We start from the raw sequence: 21,697 nt of genomic DNA, 5'->3' as shown, positions 1-21,697 counted from the left end.
TATGTTGTGGAATGTTGTATAATGTGGTTTGTGTTGTGTGTTACTCTAATCTTGCACGAAGGAGCACCAGAAGAAAAATACTTATAGTGACTATTATTCTCACGTGGCACAATGTTAAAAAAAAAAAAACCCTTTTGGTAAAGAAAAATACATAAAACACCATAACAAAAACTAGTGACACTGGTTACATGAATGAGAGTAGTCCTTTTAAATAAAAGATTACCGCTGTTTTACGTATTTAAACTTTAATATGAGAAAGAGAAAGTGGGCCATTTTTTAAATAGATTTTTTTTTTTTTAATTGAAGTATACATTTGGAAATAAAAGTAGTGGTCGTCAGTAGTATCATAACAATTATTACTAGGTAGACAAAAATCTGGGATCTGGAGCAAGGCAATTGTGTGTGAGTTGGCAAATCAATATATCCCTGTAAAGATTATCCCTACATAATGTGACCCCCTTAAAAGTTGCATGTATACACTTTCTGTAAATGGACAAATGTTATCCACTGAAAACTGGAAGGTGGTATTTTGTATTTCTCAAATAATAGGGCACGAAATGAATTATGGCTATGGACCCTACAGTTAAGTTGAAATGTGCCACAGCTTTCATATATAAGGATTGGGGCAAACATGTCAATAACACAGACTTCGGGAAGAGGGGTGGGTCTTAAATGCTGCCTGACTGGAAAATACTTCAATGTTGCAGTCAAATGATTGAGACTCACACTATATAACGTGTAACTTCGCTTTCACCTAACACCCCCTCTCCTCCCCTACATTTCCCTAACATGCCGTACAGAGAGGAGGGAGGGGGGTGAGGCAGTATACCCCCACCACAGAGCGCTTTATCTCAGCTACTGCTCCCTCTGTCTCCTCTGTGGCAGGCTGGCAGGCAGGGCTGCTTATCCCCAGGCACGTGATTTAATCTGATCTGGCGATCCTCAGCGGGGTGGAGGTTTCAGTGTTGTGTACTTAAGGTCGTGTGCTGGGCTTTTCTCCCCGGGTGACTCGGCTCCGCCTCTTCTTTTTCGCAATGTTGACGCAATCTATAAATAGTGGAACAAAAGGACAACTTCGTAGAAGCTTGCTGAAACTGCACACACAAAAAACACAAACAAACCCCACCAGCGTTTCTTTATTTTAGGTGGTGGTGGAGTGAACAGATGAAATGTAATGGGATCTTGGCACTGGAGAATTGTTGTCCCTTCGCTTTTTTTATTTTTTATTAATGCTCCTCTTGAAGCTTGGGTTTTTGCGTACATTGAAGGCTTCCCCCTCTCACTGACATATCAGTAAGTGCCATTGAAATATTTCCTTTATTTGTATGTGAGGTTTATTCCTGTGTACCTGCTGTAAATGCAACAAAGCATATGCATTAAGGCATGTCCAAAAATGCATGCAAAATGCATACTGTGCATCCGCATGTTTGCTTGCCTTAGAAAATAGCATTGTGTGTTGTGTATGCATGATAGCGTTGGATTGGTAATGGGTTCTTGATTGCACAGCTAGCTCTCGCCGCAGTATACTATTTAAAATAAGGTAACCGGCTGCTGGAAGCATTGACTTATTTGATGACAAGTCCACTTGTTTACCTCCGATGTGCACTGGCTTGTCCCCTCCACCTCAGTCCAGGGTGGCTATAGATAGTGCATTCACTGGTTAAAAGTGGGCAAATGAAGGCTCCTGAAGCTCATTCAACCGCACACATAGCATAGGGCTCAGTAGTTTGTATGGTTGTAGCAGCAATAATGCTTTATTATTATTATTATTATTTTCGTGCATGGTTTTATCCCATTATTTGTAAACCCTTAAGCTGCTTTGCATTGCGTTGATGGTCCCTCCGGCGCTGGAGGGGTTACCATCCACTTGTCTTCCCATTGCTTGCAAGACCATTGGAGGAGGTGCTGCTACTGGGGACATTACGTCACCCCCCAGTGCTTTCTGAATGAATTTCCTTTTATTGATTTCATGTTGCAGTCTCCCTTTGTATTAGCGTTACAAAGAAAAGACAAGCTGAGTAGTGACATTGCCCGTTTCAGTAGGGAGGAAGAGGCTGTGTCGCGCCTCGGCCGGAGCTAGTGCAAGAGGAGAGGGGTGGCTGGGACTGAGAGGGGAAGGGACAAGCCGAGCGAGCGAGCGAGCGAGGAGACTGAGGGAGACAGAGAACTCTGTTTACAGTCACAACAGGCGTATTGTGACGTCACGTAATTGACAGGTCGCTCTGCCAGAGGGAAAAGTTGCCAGTGGCTGACAACGGGCTAATTTAAGAAAAGGATGACGTCACTGCCTCCTTGACAACAGTAGAGGCAGCACTGCCCTCCCTACATATCTCTCCCCTATCTCCTCTCTTTCCCTTCTCTCCCCTCCCTCCCCTCTCTCCCATTTCTCTCCCCTCCTTCTCCCCTTCCTCTCCCCTCCCTCTCCCATCTCTCTCTCCCCTCACTCCCCTCTCTCCCTCTCCCCTCTTTCCCCTCTCTCTCCCCTCTTTCCCCTCTCTCACCCTTCTCTCTCGTCACTTCCCAGGGGACAATCTGCTCAGGTTATAGGGTTCGAGGCAGGGAAATTGCAATGCTATATAACACCAGCCCAAAATGTCTCAATAGCATATTTTACACATCAGTCTTTAGTGACTTGGTAAATGGCGCTGGATATAAGGTGTTCTCGGTATCAAATGTGAAAATGACAATCATATTGAAGGTGTCACCGCGCCGGGCTTTAAAAGGAAACAGGCGATCACTGAACTAGCTATTTACATGTTGTTTTAGCCATTGATCAAAATGCTATTCAATGTATTGAAGCTGTACCTGGTCTATGAAGAGCATTTTCTCTTTAGCAAAGCTGTTTTTGACCCAAAGGTGTTTGCTGGTGTGTTGCAGAAATTCTTATCAATGTAAATACCCAAATGGAAGTGTAGATTTGTAAACCAATAAAACAAAAAAATAGCTGTACAATGTACCAAAGCTGTAAAAATCCCAAATAATATGGGATGAAAAGAAAGCTGTTCAGTAGATTATTTTAGATGGAGGTGTTTGTACTTGGTTCATAAATGTAATCAGAGAGCTGCACACGCAGGTATACATGAAAAAGAGATTTATATCAAACAAACAAAAAAGAGCATCGATACATGTTAATGTAACATCTTGAATGTTCTTTATACGATCTCCCCATAGGGGCTTTCATTGCCCTGGAAGTATCCCATGGAATACTGTACAGGCGAATTTTCGGTCATTAATAGTCCTTGCACAAACTTTATCTTAAGAGCCATTAAACAGTATTAGTTCTGTTACTGATTTCAAGATATCCTAAACCTGTTACAATTGAATACAGCACTTTGGACTGTTGGACAGTACAATGTATTACATTTATACTTCTTCATATAGTCAGTCAGTTAGCAAGTGATTTCTTTTTTCTAATGCTTACAGTTCTAACTATAATATCTTCCCAATATTGGGTCTATAAAAATAGAAAAATGCACACACACATTTAAATCTGTTTATCCTTCAAGAAAGAAAGTGTTTATACAAAAAAAAAAAAAAATGATTATTATGTTTTTCAAATAAGTGGAAATGGAGGTTTGTACTAGATAGTATAATCACATTGAATGACTTGTTATATCTTAAGATTTTCATTTTTGTTTTAAGAAGTCAGTCCAAGAAAAATATATTATGCATATTATGTTTGGCTCCAATCCTGCTTTTCTATCTCCCAGCTCAAAATATTCTCCATAGTGAAAAATGCAGTAAATTCATTATATGGTGAGGATTTTATTTACCCACAAATGTCCACATTTTGGATAAATAAAACAACGATGACACATAGTGGGCCCTATATTAAGGTTTCCCTAGTGTTATACTGTTGCAGAACTGGACAAAATCCTATTGTTTTCAATTGAACATTTATTTTGCTGAACCAGACTGTATTTTTTTTTTTTTTAACAAATATTGCATTAGTAAATGTTGACACTGGCCCATTGGGATCTCTACCGTTATTAACCAACCATAACATGTATATACAGTTTCTGCTGCGGTTTCTCAATGCTGAGGCTGATATAGTTCTAGTATTAAATTGTAGTTTGCTCTTTATGTGTGTACACATTGTATCCTGATTGATGCTACTTGTCTTTCATATACAATTAATATATAAATGATGAAAGGAGAAGAATCTGGCCTAAATTGTCAGAGGAGTCAGCATCTTAATACCAGAGACCGGCAAGATGTGTCCTCTACTGGGCTGCAGGTCAATAAAGGGATAATATCGCAGATATTATAATAGAGCAATAAATATTTTGAAGACAGGTAATTAGGTCATTGTTTCCCTAAAAGTGTGACCACAACTCATAAGCAAGCAGGAGAAACAGAAAAGGGTACCGCATTCTAAACACTACAGGCTCACAGCGTAATAAACGCTGGAGGCATATTCATGGTGACAAATCGGTTGCCTTTTAATTCAAAAGGAGCCGGCAAACATCAAAAAAACAACGTTTCAGGCCTACATAGCCTTTCATCAGGTAGGCTCTACTGGGCTGGCCACATTGTGAAACTGCCACACGACTAGGAATAGTTTAGGCAGGGCTGGCTTGATGGCAGTGCCATTGGTGTGACTGCACCTAGCCTCACACTTACAGTGGCCCCACACTCTGCCCCAGCCCAACTTCAGTAATCACAGTTTAATGTTGTGGTTAAATTAACCACCACAATATTTAAACTACAATTGACAGGGCAGAGCGCGGGGCCTCTGTATATGCCGGCATCTACTCCTGCTACCATGTGACTGACAACGCAACGGCATGACGCGAGAGCGGAAAAGAGGCCCGTACAACACATGACATCACCAAATGCCACCGTGTTGTCCAGGTGACGCGTTGTAGCAGGAGGAGATGCAGGCTAAGCTAAGAGGATCCGCCAAAGTCACTCTCCCAGCCAAACTCCATTGCATTGGTTATTTTTAAAACCTGGTATGGCCAGTGGTCATGGAAAGAGGCTTCAAAACACTGATTTACTCTTTAGGCCACTCCAGGGGTTAAACCACCAGCAACATAGTATTAGGATTGCTCAAAATAATTTAGAGCAAAAAAAAGAGCCCCTCATTTAATCCCAGATTTGTTACTCACGAGTTTCCAAAAGCTGGCAGCTGAGCAATAGACTTAGTTGACATCACCTTTATTAAAGTACAATTCATTTCAGCCCAAGTATCCAAAGTCTGAGAGGTTGGTGACATCATCTCAACATTTACTGTGATATGAAAAATGCCTTTGTACGGTGAAGAAAACTGATAGCAGTGGCTGTTTAATAAATCCATTAGGAGTCATTATTCTACAGTGGAATGAGGGCCACATACAAGAGCAAAGTGTGGTTATGGGGCCATTTCCCATCGGCTTAATACTGATGAAGAACCCTGAGAGGTTCAAAAGCTTGTAATTTAACAACTGTTTGTCCAATAAAAAGTACCACACTACTTACATGACTAGTTGTTTTTTTTATTGAAAATTAATTTGAAACCACTTAGATAAACCATCTTTAATTTTATTTTTTACTTTGCGATTTTCCTTTTCATCACACACTTCATTTTGAAACGCTCCAAAAGATATCTGTTTTTAGAAGACATTTTTCAGAGAAATATTTTGTTGGGGCCCCTCTTAAATTGTGGATTTTTAACATAGTTGTATCTATAGCCCTCTCCCACCTAAAACCTGTCTCACGCAAAGCCCTGGAATGCCCTTCCCATCAATATCCAACTGGCACCCTCTCTCTTCACTTTTAAGACCCATCTTAAAACGCACCTCTTTAACTATGCATATGGGTAGTTCCGCTGGCTGACACTATACATCTCATGCACTGACCTTGACCCCTTGCAGACGCACTTACCAGAACACCCTCCTACTGTCTCTGTAAGTTCTCCCCACTTACCACTTAGATTGTAAGTTCTTTGGGGCAGGCACTCCTTTTTCCTAGTGTTACCTTTATGTCTGAAGCGCTTATTCACATTATGTGTTATATTATTATGTCACGTGGGTAACTGTGTTTCCCCCTGATCTAGTACACAGGCCTTAGCCCGCCCCCTCCACCCCGTCACTCAAGGAAGCTGTTTACAGCAAGGGAAAACCCGGATTGGGCCTAACACTATCTGCACTGATACCAGGGCTTAAGTTTTAGGGAGGGTAGATTAGTAGCCAAAACCAGACATAGCTACACATGTATTACTGCTGTGAAGCGGTATGTACATAAATGGCGCTATATATTTATATATATACTTTTTGTATATGGTTTGCAGTAGTAGTATTTAGGAGTTTAACGGTTCTCGTTGTTTTACTTATATTTTAATGTTTTTATTTTTTCTGTGTTATTAATAATATCCATCTTAACTCTCATTAACTTTAGTGCTTTATATAGGACCTCTTTTTACTTTTTTGTGTTTATATATACTGTAGATATAGATATACATACATACAGTTCTTATCACTGCAGCATGCTGTCCTTATATATCAGTCCTAAATTAATCCAAAATAAAAACAATAGATAACTGTAGGCCTACATTCCTGAATTAGGGGATTGCCTATGGGCCTCTCCCTTTCACAATTCTATATATTTCCCTGATTCCTGGCCACAGTCTGTCCGGTCAGTTTGTTATTGTAAGACTCCCGTCCTCCTTCAGCTTCATCCAAGAGTGGGCCCTCTTTTAGTCCTACCCACTATTCTTTCATACAGGACAATGTTTCAGTAATTAATTTATATCCCATTTCATGTCCCTTTATCATCACGTCAACGAAATTCCACTATAATATGTGTTATACGTTTGCATATCAAGCTTAAATTGAATGATTTACGTTTGTTACAATATATGTAGATACCATGTATTATAATTAGCTATTATATCACGCTATGAAAGTATTCCTATTGGTAACTACTTTTGTATAGCATACAAATCATTTTAGGATTTTTTAGGAAATCTTTTGCAATACACATTGTATTGTTTTCTTTAAATACACTGTGTCTTCTTTTGTATGGAAGGAAATATATCAACATGAGTTGCTTATTATAGATTTTTAATTGACTAACCATTTTAATTATTAAACTTTTGGGTGCTATGGTTTCTACCTATCTTTTGAAATATAATATGTAACATTGCTGCCAATGGTGAGATCAAAAAAAAGTGTATTCTGTATATTGTTTTTCATTCCATTTAAAAAGTAGGCAGCCAAATGGTTGGTGCGATTCCCTGAATTATCAGGTGGAAAGGCATAGTAAATGTGTCCTAGAAGTGGATCTCATGAACCAAGTCTTCATTCAGCTCAGTCTGTCTTGTTACATAAGTACATACAGTAGAAGTTGCTAATACTGAGTCAGATCAAATGGTCCATCAAGCTCACAATACTGTCCCCAAGGCTGCAATCAGAGGGGAGGGGGCAGGAATCCTAGGCCAGTCAGAGGAAGGGGCTCGGCCGATTGCGGGACACAACTTCCTTCTGACGGGCTCCCCCTCCCTACTGACTAGGGTTGCCAGGTGGCTTCTCCAAAAATACTGGACACAATGGTGAAAGGTATGACGTGCTCGAGACACACACACACACCTCTCTCCGCTCCATGCTGTTTCCACCTCTCCTTGGCCCCACCCCCAGGCTCCTGACACATTCTCCTGATTGGCTGCTGCTGGGTAATGCAGCTAATCAGGATGGAGGAAGCTGCCCAGCCCCCTAGCAACAGCCCTGCTCATGGACATCCCGCTGTACCCCAAGATGGTCAGGTCACCAAGTCCAGAGAGGTAATACCGGAGACACCCACATGTCCAGTATTACCCTTAATTTTTTACTTGACAGAGTGTCCAAATACAGGACAGTCCAGTTCAATACTGAACACCTGGCAAACCAGTGCTCACTGAATTAGCCCAGCCAGATGAGGCCCTCCGGCTGTGGGTCAGCCCCCAACTCTCCCACTGAAAAATAACTCTGACACCCTCCCCTTCCCCCACCCTCTTAACTCTGCCACGACCCAGGTCAAGGCTTGAGTCCTGGGCCCCAGGACAACTGATGGCAGGCCTGCTGTCTCCAACAGTCACAAATACTGGGAGCTTCTGGGAGTGTACAGAGCAAGTTTCACGGCCAGTGTTCCATGTCACCCAGGGTGCCCTGTGAGGAATAAATTATGTGTTCAGCTTTTTCTTTGCAATGTGTTGCTGTCACCACTGGCAGCTAAAGAACGTGTTACTGATGAAAAGAATTACATTACATTTCAAATAGTAGCATAACTACATTTATATTTGCAAACGGTCATTAAGATAACACTGTAATTATAAGTGTAAAATGAAATTGTATATCTGTATTTCAGTTTCTAAACACTTTTATAGGGGTGTAAATGAATGTCACTATTGATAAACTGATAGAGGTTATTAGCAGTCAGACCATAGCAATAGGAATGTCTTATGCGAAAGGTCGAGAAACACTTGGCATATACAGCATCACCCACTCCCTGTAGCACAGGACATCACCCATTCGATGCCTCTACATGTGTCAATATTGCTAGTACTTATTTTGTGGGCTTCCTCTGTGAATAGATTGTTTCCTCTCCGCTGTTAATGCTGCTTTCTGGTAAGTTTTCAGGACTCTTATCTCAGGCTGATCCATCAACCAGCAAAATGTTGCCCAATGAGTATGATATCATGCTCTTTCAGTGGCTTGTATTCCACAAATAGCAGCGTGTTTCATTACAGTTGTATGAGATCACCTATTATTATGCATAATACTGCAACAAGAGTGCTGCATTGACCTGCTGGGCCATTTAAGGTGACCTGTGATACACACAGAAAGGAAGGAGTTGTCCGTGCAAAATTAAAGCGTTTGGAAATTAAAGCGTTTGGAATAAGAAAGGAGGTACTAAGAAACATACCATATAAAGTGAATAGTGGAATACTTGCTCTCGCTCTCTTGCTACAATAGAATAAAACCACCAAACAGTCATTTGTTTATTTTACTTTTTAGTTATTTTTAGTGCTGCAAATGCATGTTGCAGTGGAAGGGAAAAGAAGGATTGTTCCTGGTTGAGATACCCTTTTAGCACCACACCTGTTGAATACCAAGATCTATGAGTCATGATATTTATGTACATTTGTTTTACAGTCAAAACACATGCATTTTAACCTGGGGTGAGCCAGGATATTTATTCCATTGCTCTTATCACATTATGGAGTAATTAAAAACAAATGTATCTATGCTTTTCATGGTTGAATCAAGCGTCTTAAAGATACATTTAATAGATTTATTATAAATTGTGAAACTTTCTTTAGGTCAACAAAAGTGGGCTTTTCAGGCCACAAATGTCTAATGATCAAATTTGACCACTTTTGTGGTCTGATAAATATGTCATATAATGATTTTTTATTTTTTGTTGTCTGGAGACACTGGAAGAGTTTGGTTACCATCAGATTAACTACCCATAGAGGACCCTAAATGGGGGATTTTGCAGTGGTAATCAAACCCTCGATGTATCCTGTTGACATTAGAACCACACGTGAACTTTTAAAGCTTGATATTTTTAAAAGCCTCAGGGTTGTCAACACAGATCAGGCACAAATCACTCCACAAAATGTCTCTGGAGAAGGGGGAGAGGGCTTCAGTTACTAGAGCATGCTGAGGTAGTGGCAGACAGGCTTCTTTAGCGTCTGTAAATGTACTAATGGACGAGATCTTTTCAGTCTCTTCGATTGTCAGTAACAATACTGTATGTTTCTCTGTAACTGGCTGTTGCTCCCTTTCCACTCCTTTCCCTCTATTCTTTTGTGTCCTCATTGGCAGATGATACACAGTCACTTGTGTATTACATTTGCATTTAAGAGTTGTAACATAGGAGAATACACTGGATTAAAGAGGAAATAAAAAAAAAAACATCAATATTTATTAGTTGAGCTTGAGCTTTGCAAAACCTGTAATTTTTGATGATGGCCTTTGTTTGTGTTTTTTTGCATAGTCTCTACTGTTTTTTGTTCTTATTCTTTTCACATACTTCACACATTTAAAAAAAAGATGATTTATATTCATATATGCCAGCAAGAAGAAAAAAAAACCTTCCAGTGACTTTGGCAGAATGTACTTACTGTAAATGTAATCTTGGTTCTCCAGCTTCTTATTACATTTTTATTACTTTCTTAGCAGATACTTTACAACTTGTGAGCAAGGCACACTCAAGAAAGGAGATTTGAGATTCCCACTGTTTCCTAAGCTAAAAGAAAACAAAGCTGAGCTGCTTAGTCAGCAGTCTGGAATGAGTCAATAGAATCCTCTTTGTTTGGCATGCTTTGTCCGTTATAATATTTTTGCTCTATTTACTCTCTATTTTGTGTTCTGTCATGTGCATCACGGATTTGAAAAAAAAAATGGTATTCATTAGTGAGACTGAAAGTGTACATTTTGTTTTTAGCTGCTTTGATTCTATTGATTCTTTATTCTGACAACAAATAATATGATGAGTAGCTGTGTAAGAGATGTGTGCAGAGGTACATATAATGGAGACAGATTTGGGTGAAATTATATCTTGGCTTTATTGAGCCTGTTCCTTTAGCCAGGTAAAACAAACAAAAAACAACTAAATAACAAACACATATCCCTTTGTAAAGGCTAACGTACTTTCCCAGACCCTATCTGCAGGACTGGAGGTATATTCCCATTACCAGCCTATCACCCCAAAGTCTCAGGAAGTACCTTAAGCAGGTGGCCCTCAATGTCAGTCTCTGGCAGGTTCCTGGGTATCACAACCAAAAGTTTAGTAAAGTGAGGAATTGAGAGTATGAACTTATCCGCAATGCATAAAATGAAGATCCTAAGTTATTCAACAGAAATTCAGTGCCCTCTAAAATACTTTTATTGCCTGCCAAGTGCTGAAAAGTTATATTCAACTTTATTCCACCACCCAAGGTAAGTGCAGAAAACAGACAGAAATAAAAAATAAAATACAAATATAATCATATAGTGCCCCGCATGGATTTTGCCTAGAAGTCTGGCATTATCTACTAGACTAGGGCCTACCATGTGGTTGTGATCACTGTTTTATAGGGTTGACTCAGACTCAGGTGCCTATATGAGTGAGGCTTTACCTTAACCTTGAGTGCTGGGGTTCCAGGAGCAATCACATGACGTGATGGGTGCCCAGAAGCCAGAAATGGAAGTGGAGAGAGCTTACATTTTCGTTTAGTTTAGGCGTTCAGCTGATAACCCCCTAGAAAATAAGCAAGTTACCATGACATACCTGTTACATCATAAGAGCGTCTGGTGGGGCCAGGGTTTATGAGGTACTAGGTATGTACGTCATTAGTGCACAGAAAGGGTTAAACAAGTGCATACCACTATGTATATAGAACGTGTCTACTCTCTACTCTTTGTGTTCTGCTCGCATCCCACAGACTGCGTTTGCTAAAGGATATGGGCAATTGACAACCTAAGCTCAAAATTCAACAACTTGCAAACTTTACAACTGAAAACTTTATTCATTTGTGGCTAAAGGCTTTGTCAAATGTCTATGTACAGTACTGATAATAACATAACGGAGAGAGCCTTGATAGGATGGCTGACAGAGGAATTATGGCACAGGTAGAGCCAATGCCCAATGGGCAGATGTGGATTCCTGCATTTTCACTCGGAACGTGGACAGCCGAGTGATACAAACTATCTTATCGTTCATCATACAAAATGTCTTCTCCCACAAAGTACATTTGCAGATCCTGGCCAGATGCAGTTGGAATATTGCAACTTGGACCAGCCAGGGCCTGCTTCATGGGTCAAAATGTAAAATTGAAGGTCCTGTGACTGGATCTAACTACTTTTATCTCAACAGCCGACTACGATATAACGTTATGGATCGTCCACATTATCGCACAACAGATGGGGATTTCCTTTACCTACCATGACAATAATTACTCCCCAATAACCTACTGGGATGGGACACTACTTTTTTATTTGGATCATAAACTCTTGTTTTTCCAAAGAGACCCAGCAGAATTTTCTCAAAAAGGAGGAAAATCATCACCGGTTCTCTTCGCATTTGGCTGAAAAGAAAAAGACTAGTACAATTCACCTGTCTACGATGGAGAGAGATTTCAACCCACGTTAATCCCCCCAAGCTAATCTCAGAATGCAAGAAATCTAAGGTCCCAAGACATCTCGTACCCAGCTAGGTGCTTGTAGCCTGTGATAAATGTCAGGAGTTCATTTCTGTTCTCTTCAATTAGCTAAAAACAAGACATCTGTTTTCCTAGAGTTAGAGAAGTACACAACCCAAACAGCATTGTTTCGGTTTCAAAAGGAACGCCTTCATCAGAAATCCTTGACTCACTTGTGTTCTTTCTGTGTTTTTGCAATGTTTCATGTTATGTATAATGGTTACTCATTTTACTATTCTTTCTCAGTGCCTGGCTACCCACATCCTACTAAAAATAACTTTGCTTTAGAAAGGGGTTCACGTTATCTTTTTATTGTAAACTTTCCCCAGTCTTTCCCCAATGCTGTAGATGTTCTATAATTACCAAGAGAATCCCGAGGTACAATTTTATAGAATCCTAAAGTTAGATTTTCTCATGGATCAGGTAACCCATTGTGTTGGTAACTTGGAAACCATGGGAAGTTCTGGTAGAATGAACCTTATCTCAAAATCTCACTAATCTAGATATATAAACATTTAAATCTACCTTAAACATTTCTGACTGTGTGATCGACTCTTTGCCGACACAATTGTGAGACTTATCCTCTTTGAAAAAAATATTATACATCCTTTAGATGCAGCCAAACCATTTAAAGCATAAATAAAATTTAAAAAGGGCTTTTCAATGTATTTGGGAAAATGTAATGGCCCAGATACATCAAAATCTGTTAAAGAATTAATATTGCATGCGGTAAAAAAAAAATGATGTGCGTTATTACCGCAATTTTAAGTTGGTATTTTTTCAAGATTGTGGTAATAATTTGCCGGGTGCTATTCGGGCAAAATCGCGATGCCGAATTAACGCGGCTGTTAATAATGCCTTAATTACCGGGCATCACGATAATATTTCTATCATAGGCTTCTGTAATATCTATTATTACAGAAGCCTATAATCAAAATAACAAGAATCTGTTTGATGCCTGTGGTTACCAAGGTATACTACAGGCACCAAAGGAGTTAATACAATAAAAAATAAATACACCAACTAACCCCGTTGCCCAACTAAGTGCCTAGTAAAGCATTGCCATACATTCTAACTGCTAGGATAATGAGGGAGTTAACCCCTACCTCCACCCCACGGGAGACCTAACCACCCTCCCTGGGGCAACAACCCCATCACCCACCCTCCCTACCCTCATCCCCACAACAAACCTACCACCATCTAGACTAATGCCCAAAATCCCTATTAACGAAATGTGGCTAATAGTGGTTTTGGACATGAACCAAAATAAAATACCCGTACTGTATTAAAAAAAAAAAAAACAGAACATTAAAAATAAATGTTAAAGATAAATTCGTTGATTGTCACTGTGAATTACTTGGCCCTCTCAATGAAGAGCCTAGATATCTACATTGGCAATCAATATTAAACTGTAATTTAAAAAATACATTAACAAAGAAAATACATTAATAACCCCCCTTCGTTACCTTAGTGACTAACTGCTAAGGTAATGAAGGAGTTAACAGCTCCCACCACCCCCACTGGGAGGCTTAACAACCCATCCAAGGGAAACTACCCCCATCATCGACCTTTCCTATCCCCAACAAGAGTACCCCCACCACCTTATAGTTATTGGCAATAATCCTATTATCAAAATGTGCCTAATAGGAATTTTTCCCATTGAAAAGCATACAAATATACATAAAACAAAAAAGACATTACAATACATAATAACATAATAAAAACTATGCCATTAAGTCCATTAATTGTCACAGTGGCTACCTCAAAGTTGCGCTCAAAGTTGACCTAGATAGCCACATTGCCAAACAATGAACACCGTAAGTAAATAAATAAATGTGTTACTTACACCGGCCAGGATGAAGGCCGCCCTCCTCATCCTCCTGGGGACCCGCCGATTAATCTAATAAAGAGCCGATGTCCAACCATAAAAATAAAACTAATGGCCAAGAAAAATAAAAAGACAAAAATCATTTTAAAAAATCCCTGGCCGAGGGCATAAAAATAAACAAAAATGAAAATCTGTTAGTAGATCCAGGCCTGATGACTTCTGTGATGTGATGGCATCCTGGGTGAAGGTTGATGGATCCTCAACGTGACCTGAAGCAATAGATCCTCCGTTGATTAAAGAGCAGTCTCCGGTGAGTAGTTCTATCTTCTTATTTTCTTGATGTCTTCTTTCTTTCTACTCCCAGATGTTGCTTGAAGCTCTTCTCCCTGTCAAATGAGGCGTACCAGGCCTTACAAAGGCCTGTGACTCCACATTTGACAGTCACATGGTTCAGCCAACAATCCTACGCGGTTACAAGACCTCTTTTTTTCTCTGATCCGATACTTTTAACAGATCCGATAAAAAGTGCTTTATTTTGGGTGGTACAATGTTAATGTATTACATGATAAAAATAAGGCACTTTTTGGGGAGCTAATACTGCATTTTCAGGTTTGATGTATCCGGGTCAATGTATTTTCATGAAGCCTACCAATTAAAAAAATAAAACTCATATACAAAGGTTCACTTTAACATTATGTGTACGATCAGTTTCATATCTCTAAAGGTAGAGATTGCAAGTAGTTTCCTCTCACTTTTGTAACACATCCTGCACGTTTAGTGCCATCTTGTTATCTTAGGGTTAGCCGAAATGCTGAGGTTATCTTAAAACCTCAGTATGATTCACAGCACTGTGACATGCTTTGTGTGTGTCTGAAGCTATAGATATTGCTATTATGCACACAAAAAACAAACTACTGATGTCCAGTCAACGTGATCTAGCAGTAATTTAGGGTGAACCCTGTTCAAAATCCAGTATCACCTCTTTGGTAAGCTGCTTTATTTCTCTGTGCCAACAAATTGGCTGTAAGCTTTATAGCATAAGTATCTCTGCCTGACAAACTATGTACAATAATATTATTATAAAGTATAAAGTTCTTCTGTTTCTTGTTACTGCTACCCCAGATTTTGAACGTCAACACAATGTAAGCCTATGTCATCCATATTTTTGCATGCATCTGCTTTAGCCTCTCTCTTGGACAATACAGATATTAGTGATGTCATCTAGGTGCCAAACCTAGGCGGGATTCAGTAAAGCTCTGATAATGGGTGTTGGAGCTTGATCCGAGTTAACTGCCATTGACATGACTAGCAGTTCAGGCAGCATCGAGTTCTGTTACCTTATAAGAGCTTAGTGAATGTCCCTCATTGTGCTTAATTCTTATGCATGTGCATCATTTAACATTTCTCTGTGAAAAGGAGAGAGCTTGTGTTTCTTTTCAACCTTATCCACTTTTGTTACAAAGTGGTCCACTGACACTAAATACCTGAAAACAAATACCAAAGCTGCGGATGAATTAGATAAATGCCTAACAAATTATTGTTGGCCGAAATGTATGATAAAATATAATATTTGCTGGTTGTTTTTCTTTTCCTGGTGTAAAATAACGAAAAAGATGTGCTGAGACAGTCCATGAATTTCTATTTGAAATGTACCATCAAATAATAGGAAATTACGTTTTTAGAACCAAAATGATACAAATCAAATATCAACAGTGTGTCTAATTTTAATTAAAGTGCAGGGCTTTCACATTCGCTGAGCTTCTTCTTTAAATGTACTGTGTTGGTCCCCAAAAAGTTATCACAGCCTAAAACAAATCTATATTTCTCTATGACCAATACTACGGTTACTAGAACTTGGCTTTATCGGTTATTGAAAACTAATTACCTAAGCTACCGATCGACTAGTTCTCCTGTAATCGATTAGCAAAGATCCTGCTTTCCAGGGTTTACTAAATGGCTGCCTTTTTGTTTCAATCAATCCTTCAGTCAGTGTAACTCAGCAACTACAATGTATTCTTATATTACTTAGGTAACATTATCTATTGTTACAAGTTACACCTCAACTTGCTGGGAACATTGGCAACAAATGATGACAAACAGGAAAGTGTTACAAATATCTTGCACTGCTGGAGATGTGGGCTAAACCTGCTATAGGAATCAAAGGATGCTCAGAATGTTAAAACTCATAAAAAATAGTATTAAGAGTTGGATATTAAAAAAAAAATGTAGTAAGTATTATCTAATACTACAGAACTGATTTATTTAGAACATTTTTAAAAAGCACGTAGGATATTGCATGGATTGCTTCTTTAACACATTTTTCATGTATGCAAATGAGCCGCATACAGTATTGCAACTCATTTATACATAAATAATTATTCGTGAGTACGGCAGTAATTCCCCAAAATATCGCTTTGATCCCATTTTTTAAGACAGCCAAATTGTATTCAGCTATTTCAACTTTTAGTGAATCTAGCCTGTTGAACTCCAATTTTAATTGCTATCTTTCATAGGTTGTTACACCTTTATACATGTTTTTTTTTTTTACTTTTTAGTGAAGATTTGTGCTTCTCAGTGGTCTCAAGACACTAGAGCAGGAGCCACCAACTTCAGTCATCATGGGCCACAAACAGGTCAGATTTTAAGGATATCCCTGCTTCAGCACAGGTGGCTCAATCAGTGGCTCAGTCAACGACTGCACCACCTGTGCTGAAGCAGGGATATCCTTAAAACTTGACCTGTCGGTGGCCTTTGAAGACTGGAGTTGGCGACCCTTGCACTAGTTCATCATAACAATCAAGTAGAAATATTTGTGATTTTTTTTCCTCCCCATTATTGCAGCTATCCCCCATAAATTGTGGAGAGTATTACTTGAATCAAAAAACATACAGTATGGTGAAAGTGTTTCCAGTGTGGACTTTTTAAATCTAGAGTTTATTTACATGTAAGCAATAGCACCCATGGTTTGAATGTGCTTTGTTTTTGCAGACAGATATGAAATGATACAAAAAGGCCACTTCTGATATTGTAATGAATCTTCTTTGCCTTTAATGGTACTGTGACTTGTGTGTTTTTTCTGTTACACTCAGTGTAAACATGCATGCATAGTAATAGATCACTTGTTCAGCACAGTTGGTGTATGCTGTTTTGCATGTAGTACAAAGATATTAGACAATGACAATGTAACATTTAGGCTCATGGAGATGTACCATTCACATGGACAGGGGCACCAACAGGAATGCTAGAGCCCAGTATTCCTCTATGAAACCAATGTGCCTGAAACTGTGATCACAGAAGTGCTGCAGAGACGCCAGCTCTCAATGATTTTCTGTGTCACTGATTTTAGGCACAATCACATATAACATACATATTTCAGTGGCGTCTCTCTGATAAAAATGAGTATTCTATTAAAATGCTATTTTGCATTAAAATAATTCCCACATGGGATTTAGTATTTTCCTTATTGTGCAAGATACTCAATGTATCTGATCCAAAGGATCCTTGGTTCTGTTTACTCCACAGACCGCTTAAAGACCTGGACAACCAACACATGCTTTCACATTACACATTTTTTTAGCCACCAGTTGTGTTATAGCTAGATTTTGGTCATAACACAACCCGCCACCTTTGCAACAAATAATAAATCAAATCTCAATGTGCTCATTGGAGAAACTCACTAGTCTAATCCATTATACATTCTGCCAAATCTGCCTCAATTCCCAAAATGTCTTATTCTTCCTTCTTCATAAAGGATGATTCTGTGTATTCTCACAATTTTACAGCTTCTGTTTCACCTTTAAATCATATCCTTATTCTTATTAATCAGTTGTCATTTATTTGAGCTGAAGTTGTTTCTCTTATAATGGATGAGACAATGGTCATTTGTATCAAGCTGTATTTATCATTAATATAAAGTCAAACATAAATTCTAGAGATACACTATTTGATGTAATATGATATATTCGTCTTTGATTTATCTAAAGACCTACATGGTGCTTCTGTGACTTCATTCTCCCTCCATTCCCACTCCCTTCCCATCCGTTGTTTGGTTGTTCTCTGTACCATTATACCCTTATTTTACAAATATGTTCAATTAAGATTTAAAAAAATTTTTTTTGGAAAACAATGCTATTTTGCTTTATTACCCCCAAAAATGTTACTTGTTTTTAGATGCTGACACCTCTGGTGGTGGTGCTGGCTCTTGGGACAATCCAGTTCCAGTGAAATGTATTGGCTGATTATTTTTTTCTTTTTGGGAAATCAATATAGCAATCCAGTTAAGCCTCACTCCCATAGTCCAATAGGAATTTGCCGTTGGTACATGACATATTAGACGACTCTGGCAGCCATTTTGATTTTTTTTTACATTTGACTTGGCAATAGAAAGTACTAGAAGATAGAGAGAGAGAACCAAAATTAGCACTCAGGTTCACCCTCTGGTGATAAGTGAATGAGTTAAAGCATAAACTTTATTAATACCAACATATAAAATAATGGGTGTTAAAACAACGTGCTGCAGGTAAGTAGATCCATAGTGCTGACAGCCGTATAGGCTCAGGATCGCAAATAGTTGTGTGTGTTTGGTGATTCCAGATCACACACACCTGACGAGACAACACAGAAATCCAAGTGTGGACCTGTGTATTAAAAGGGATACTATACGGTGTGTTCAGGTAGATGTTCAAACTACTGGTCACATAAGGGCAGAATCTGCATACACCAAGGTGAAATAGGGTAGAGTGACCAGTAGTGACTGATATATAAACAAATAAACTATATATACCAGTGAACTAGAAGGTGAGTTAATTGCTCCTCTATGTGATAATGGTGTGCCTTGCACGGTGCCAAAGTGACCTCAGGTAACCTATTGAGCTAGTGGTATGGTGTTCTATATACACATATATAGCATAAATCAGAGGTCTGATACTGCGTAGCAAAGATGGTAATAAACACCTAACCCAGAGGGCACTGACACCTAGGAGTATACAATAAACACGATATGTATCAGAGGAATAAATAATACTGCATAGTGCACAGAAAAAGTGTAACCATAGGGCTGCAGTGAAATACAACCATGTGCACTGGCGCAGCTCCCAGGAACTGTGCTAAATACTACTGTGAGTAAAGAACAATATCCCCATAAATATCCTCATTCAGAGGCTTAAAGTGTCCAGCGGGGCACTTCTAGCCTATATACTGTAGCACGGGAAGACTGCAGTATACACTCGCGGTATCTATATCAGTGCGGGTGAATCCCTAGTCTGCGCGTGCAGGTGGGAGAAGGAGCCGACTCGCGCGTTTCGCGAGAGCTTTCTCAAGGCGAAACAGTAAGTGTAACTAAGGGTACCCTGCAGGCGAGCAGGTATATATAGGGTCCTCCAGCATGATGACGTCATAAGTTAACCCTTGGTGTGCCAAAGTATGCACGGATCTGCTCTAAGGACACAGTGAGTATACCTATATGTAAGACTGCATATCCAGCACACTGATGAAATAAAGAACTGACTAACATTGTGTGTGGTTTTATTCCCTCCTCTGCTTCATGGTCAGTTGCAGGCACAGTAGGGCAAATATGCACTCATCCTGTGCTTCTCAAGGGTAGTATAGGAATGTGTATTAATAAGTAATTATGTTATGGAACAATGATGCTCTTAGGGTTCAGAGATACCCTGAGGTCAGTAAAATCACCACTCTTGGGTGGTGGTAGTGGGTTATCAGGACTTAGGAACTACCTGAATCAATAATGGCACAAATAGATTGTTTGATCCCCCCCCGCTGGCGGGGATCTTAAGGCTGTCTCCTTCTGCGGGATTGAACACCCCACTAGGGGACAAAGGAGGGGAGACTGGGGTAAAGTCCTTTTTTAGAAAGAATCTAAATGGATATACACACTTGGGACACTCTCACCTAGAGGTCTCAATGAGGGATATCTGTATACTCCATTTCTTTAATATACCATCGGAAGTTCATTGTACAGTTTATGTCTTTACCCTAGTATACCTCAAACAATCTATGTGTGCCATTATTGATTCAGGTAGTTACTAAGTCCTGATAACCCACTACCACCACCCAAGAGTGGTGATTTTACTGACCTCAGGGTATCTCTGAACACTAAGAGCATCATTGTTCCATAACATAATTACTTATTAATACACATTCCTATACTACCCTTGAGAAGCACAGGATGAGTGCATATTTGCCCTACTGTGCCTGCAACTGACCATGAAGCAGAGGAGGGAATAAAACCACACACAATGTTAGTCAGTTCTTTATTTCATCAGTGTGCTGGATATGCAGTCTTACACATAGGTATACTCACTGTGTCCTTAGAGCAGATCCGTGCATACTTCGGCACACCAAGGGTTAACTTATGACGTCATCATGCTGGAGGACCCTATATATACCTGCTCGCCTGCAGGGTACCCTAAGTTACACTTACTGTTTCGCCTTGAGAAAGCTCTCGCGAAACGCGCGAGTCGGCTCCTTCTCCCACCTGCACGCGCAGACTAGGGATTCACCCGCACTGATATAGATACCGCGAGTGTATGCGGCAGTCTGCCCGTGCTACAGTATACAGGCTAGAAGTGCCCCGATGGACACTTTAAGCCTCTGAATGAGGATATTTATGGGGATATTGTTCTTTACTCACAGTAGTATTTAGCACAGTTCCTGGGAGCTGCGCCAGTGCACATGGTTGTATTTCACTGCAGCCCTATGGTTACACTTTTTCTGTGCACTATGCAGTATTATTTATTCCTCTGATACATATCGTGTTTATTGTATACTCCTAGGTGTCAGTGCCCTCTGGGTTAGGTGTTTATTACCATCTTTGCTACGCAGTATCAGACCTCTGATTTATGCTATAGATGTGTATATAGAACACCATACCACTAGCTCAATAGGTTACCTGAGGTCACTTTGGCACCGTGCAAGGCACACCATTATCATATAGAGGAGCAATTAACTCACCTTATAGTTCACTGGTATATATAGTTTATTTGTTTATATATCTATCAGTCACTACTGGTCACTCTACCCTATTTCACCCTGGTGTATGCAGATTCTGCCCTTATGTGACCAGTAGTTTGAACATCTACCTGAACACACCCTATAGTATCCCTTTTAATACACAGGTCCACACTTGGATTTCTGTGTTGTCTCGTCAGGTGTGTGTGATCTGGAATCACCAAACACACACAACTTTTTGCGATCCGGAACCTATACGGCTGTCAGCACTATGGATCAACCTACCTGCAGCACGTTGTTTTAACACCCATTATTTTATATGTTGGTATTAATAAAGTTTATGTTTTAACTCATTCACTTATCACCAGAGGGTGAACCTGAGTGCTAATTTGGGTTCTCTCTCTCTATCTTCTAGTATTGAATATATACCCAGAGCACCGTTCACAGATTTACTTTATTGTGGCCGCAGCAGGGGCTCCCCTGTCACCCTTGGCAATAGAAAGGTAAAGCAATGTAGGAAGCCAAAGGGGCCCACTCCAGAACCCTGGACAAGGACAAAACCCGGGTGTCTGAAGCACCTAATGCCAGGTATAGCCATGACCTAAAATAACATAACATTAAGACCAGTGTTAACTTTAATGGTCTGCTTTGGATATGCGTTGAGGGGATCCACACGTATTTTGCATATCATTAGCACTAATGGACGTTAAAGTTAACGACAGGCCATTTTAGCTGTAACACAGCACTTAACGCATCGTTAG

At 39.7% G+C, this 21,697-nt stretch overlaps 1 long non-coding RNA gene across 1 annotated transcript in view; it reads left to right on the top strand.

The window, feature by feature from the left end:
- The first annotated feature begins 863 nt into the window (after window positions 1-863).
- The window catches only part of LOC142490128 (uncharacterized), a 30,786-nt gene continuing 9,952 nt past the window's right edge, over window positions 864-21,697 (top strand). Inside the window, exons 1-2 of the long non-coding RNA XR_012799988.1 lie at window positions 864-1,293; window positions 14,172-14,280. This is a non-coding gene — a long non-coding RNA (uncharacterized LOC142490128). The remainder of the gene's footprint in view (window positions 1,294-14,171; window positions 14,281-21,697) is intronic.

The sequence above is a fragment of the Ascaphus truei genome, chromosome 3, assembly GCF_040206685.1.
Source record: "Ascaphus truei isolate aAscTru1 chromosome 3, aAscTru1.hap1, whole genome shotgun sequence".
Lineage (NCBI taxonomy): Eukaryota > Metazoa > Chordata > Amphibia > Anura > Ascaphidae > Ascaphus > Ascaphus truei.
Note: the sequence above shows the minus strand (reverse complement) of the source record. Positions and strands in the feature narration are given on the sequence as shown.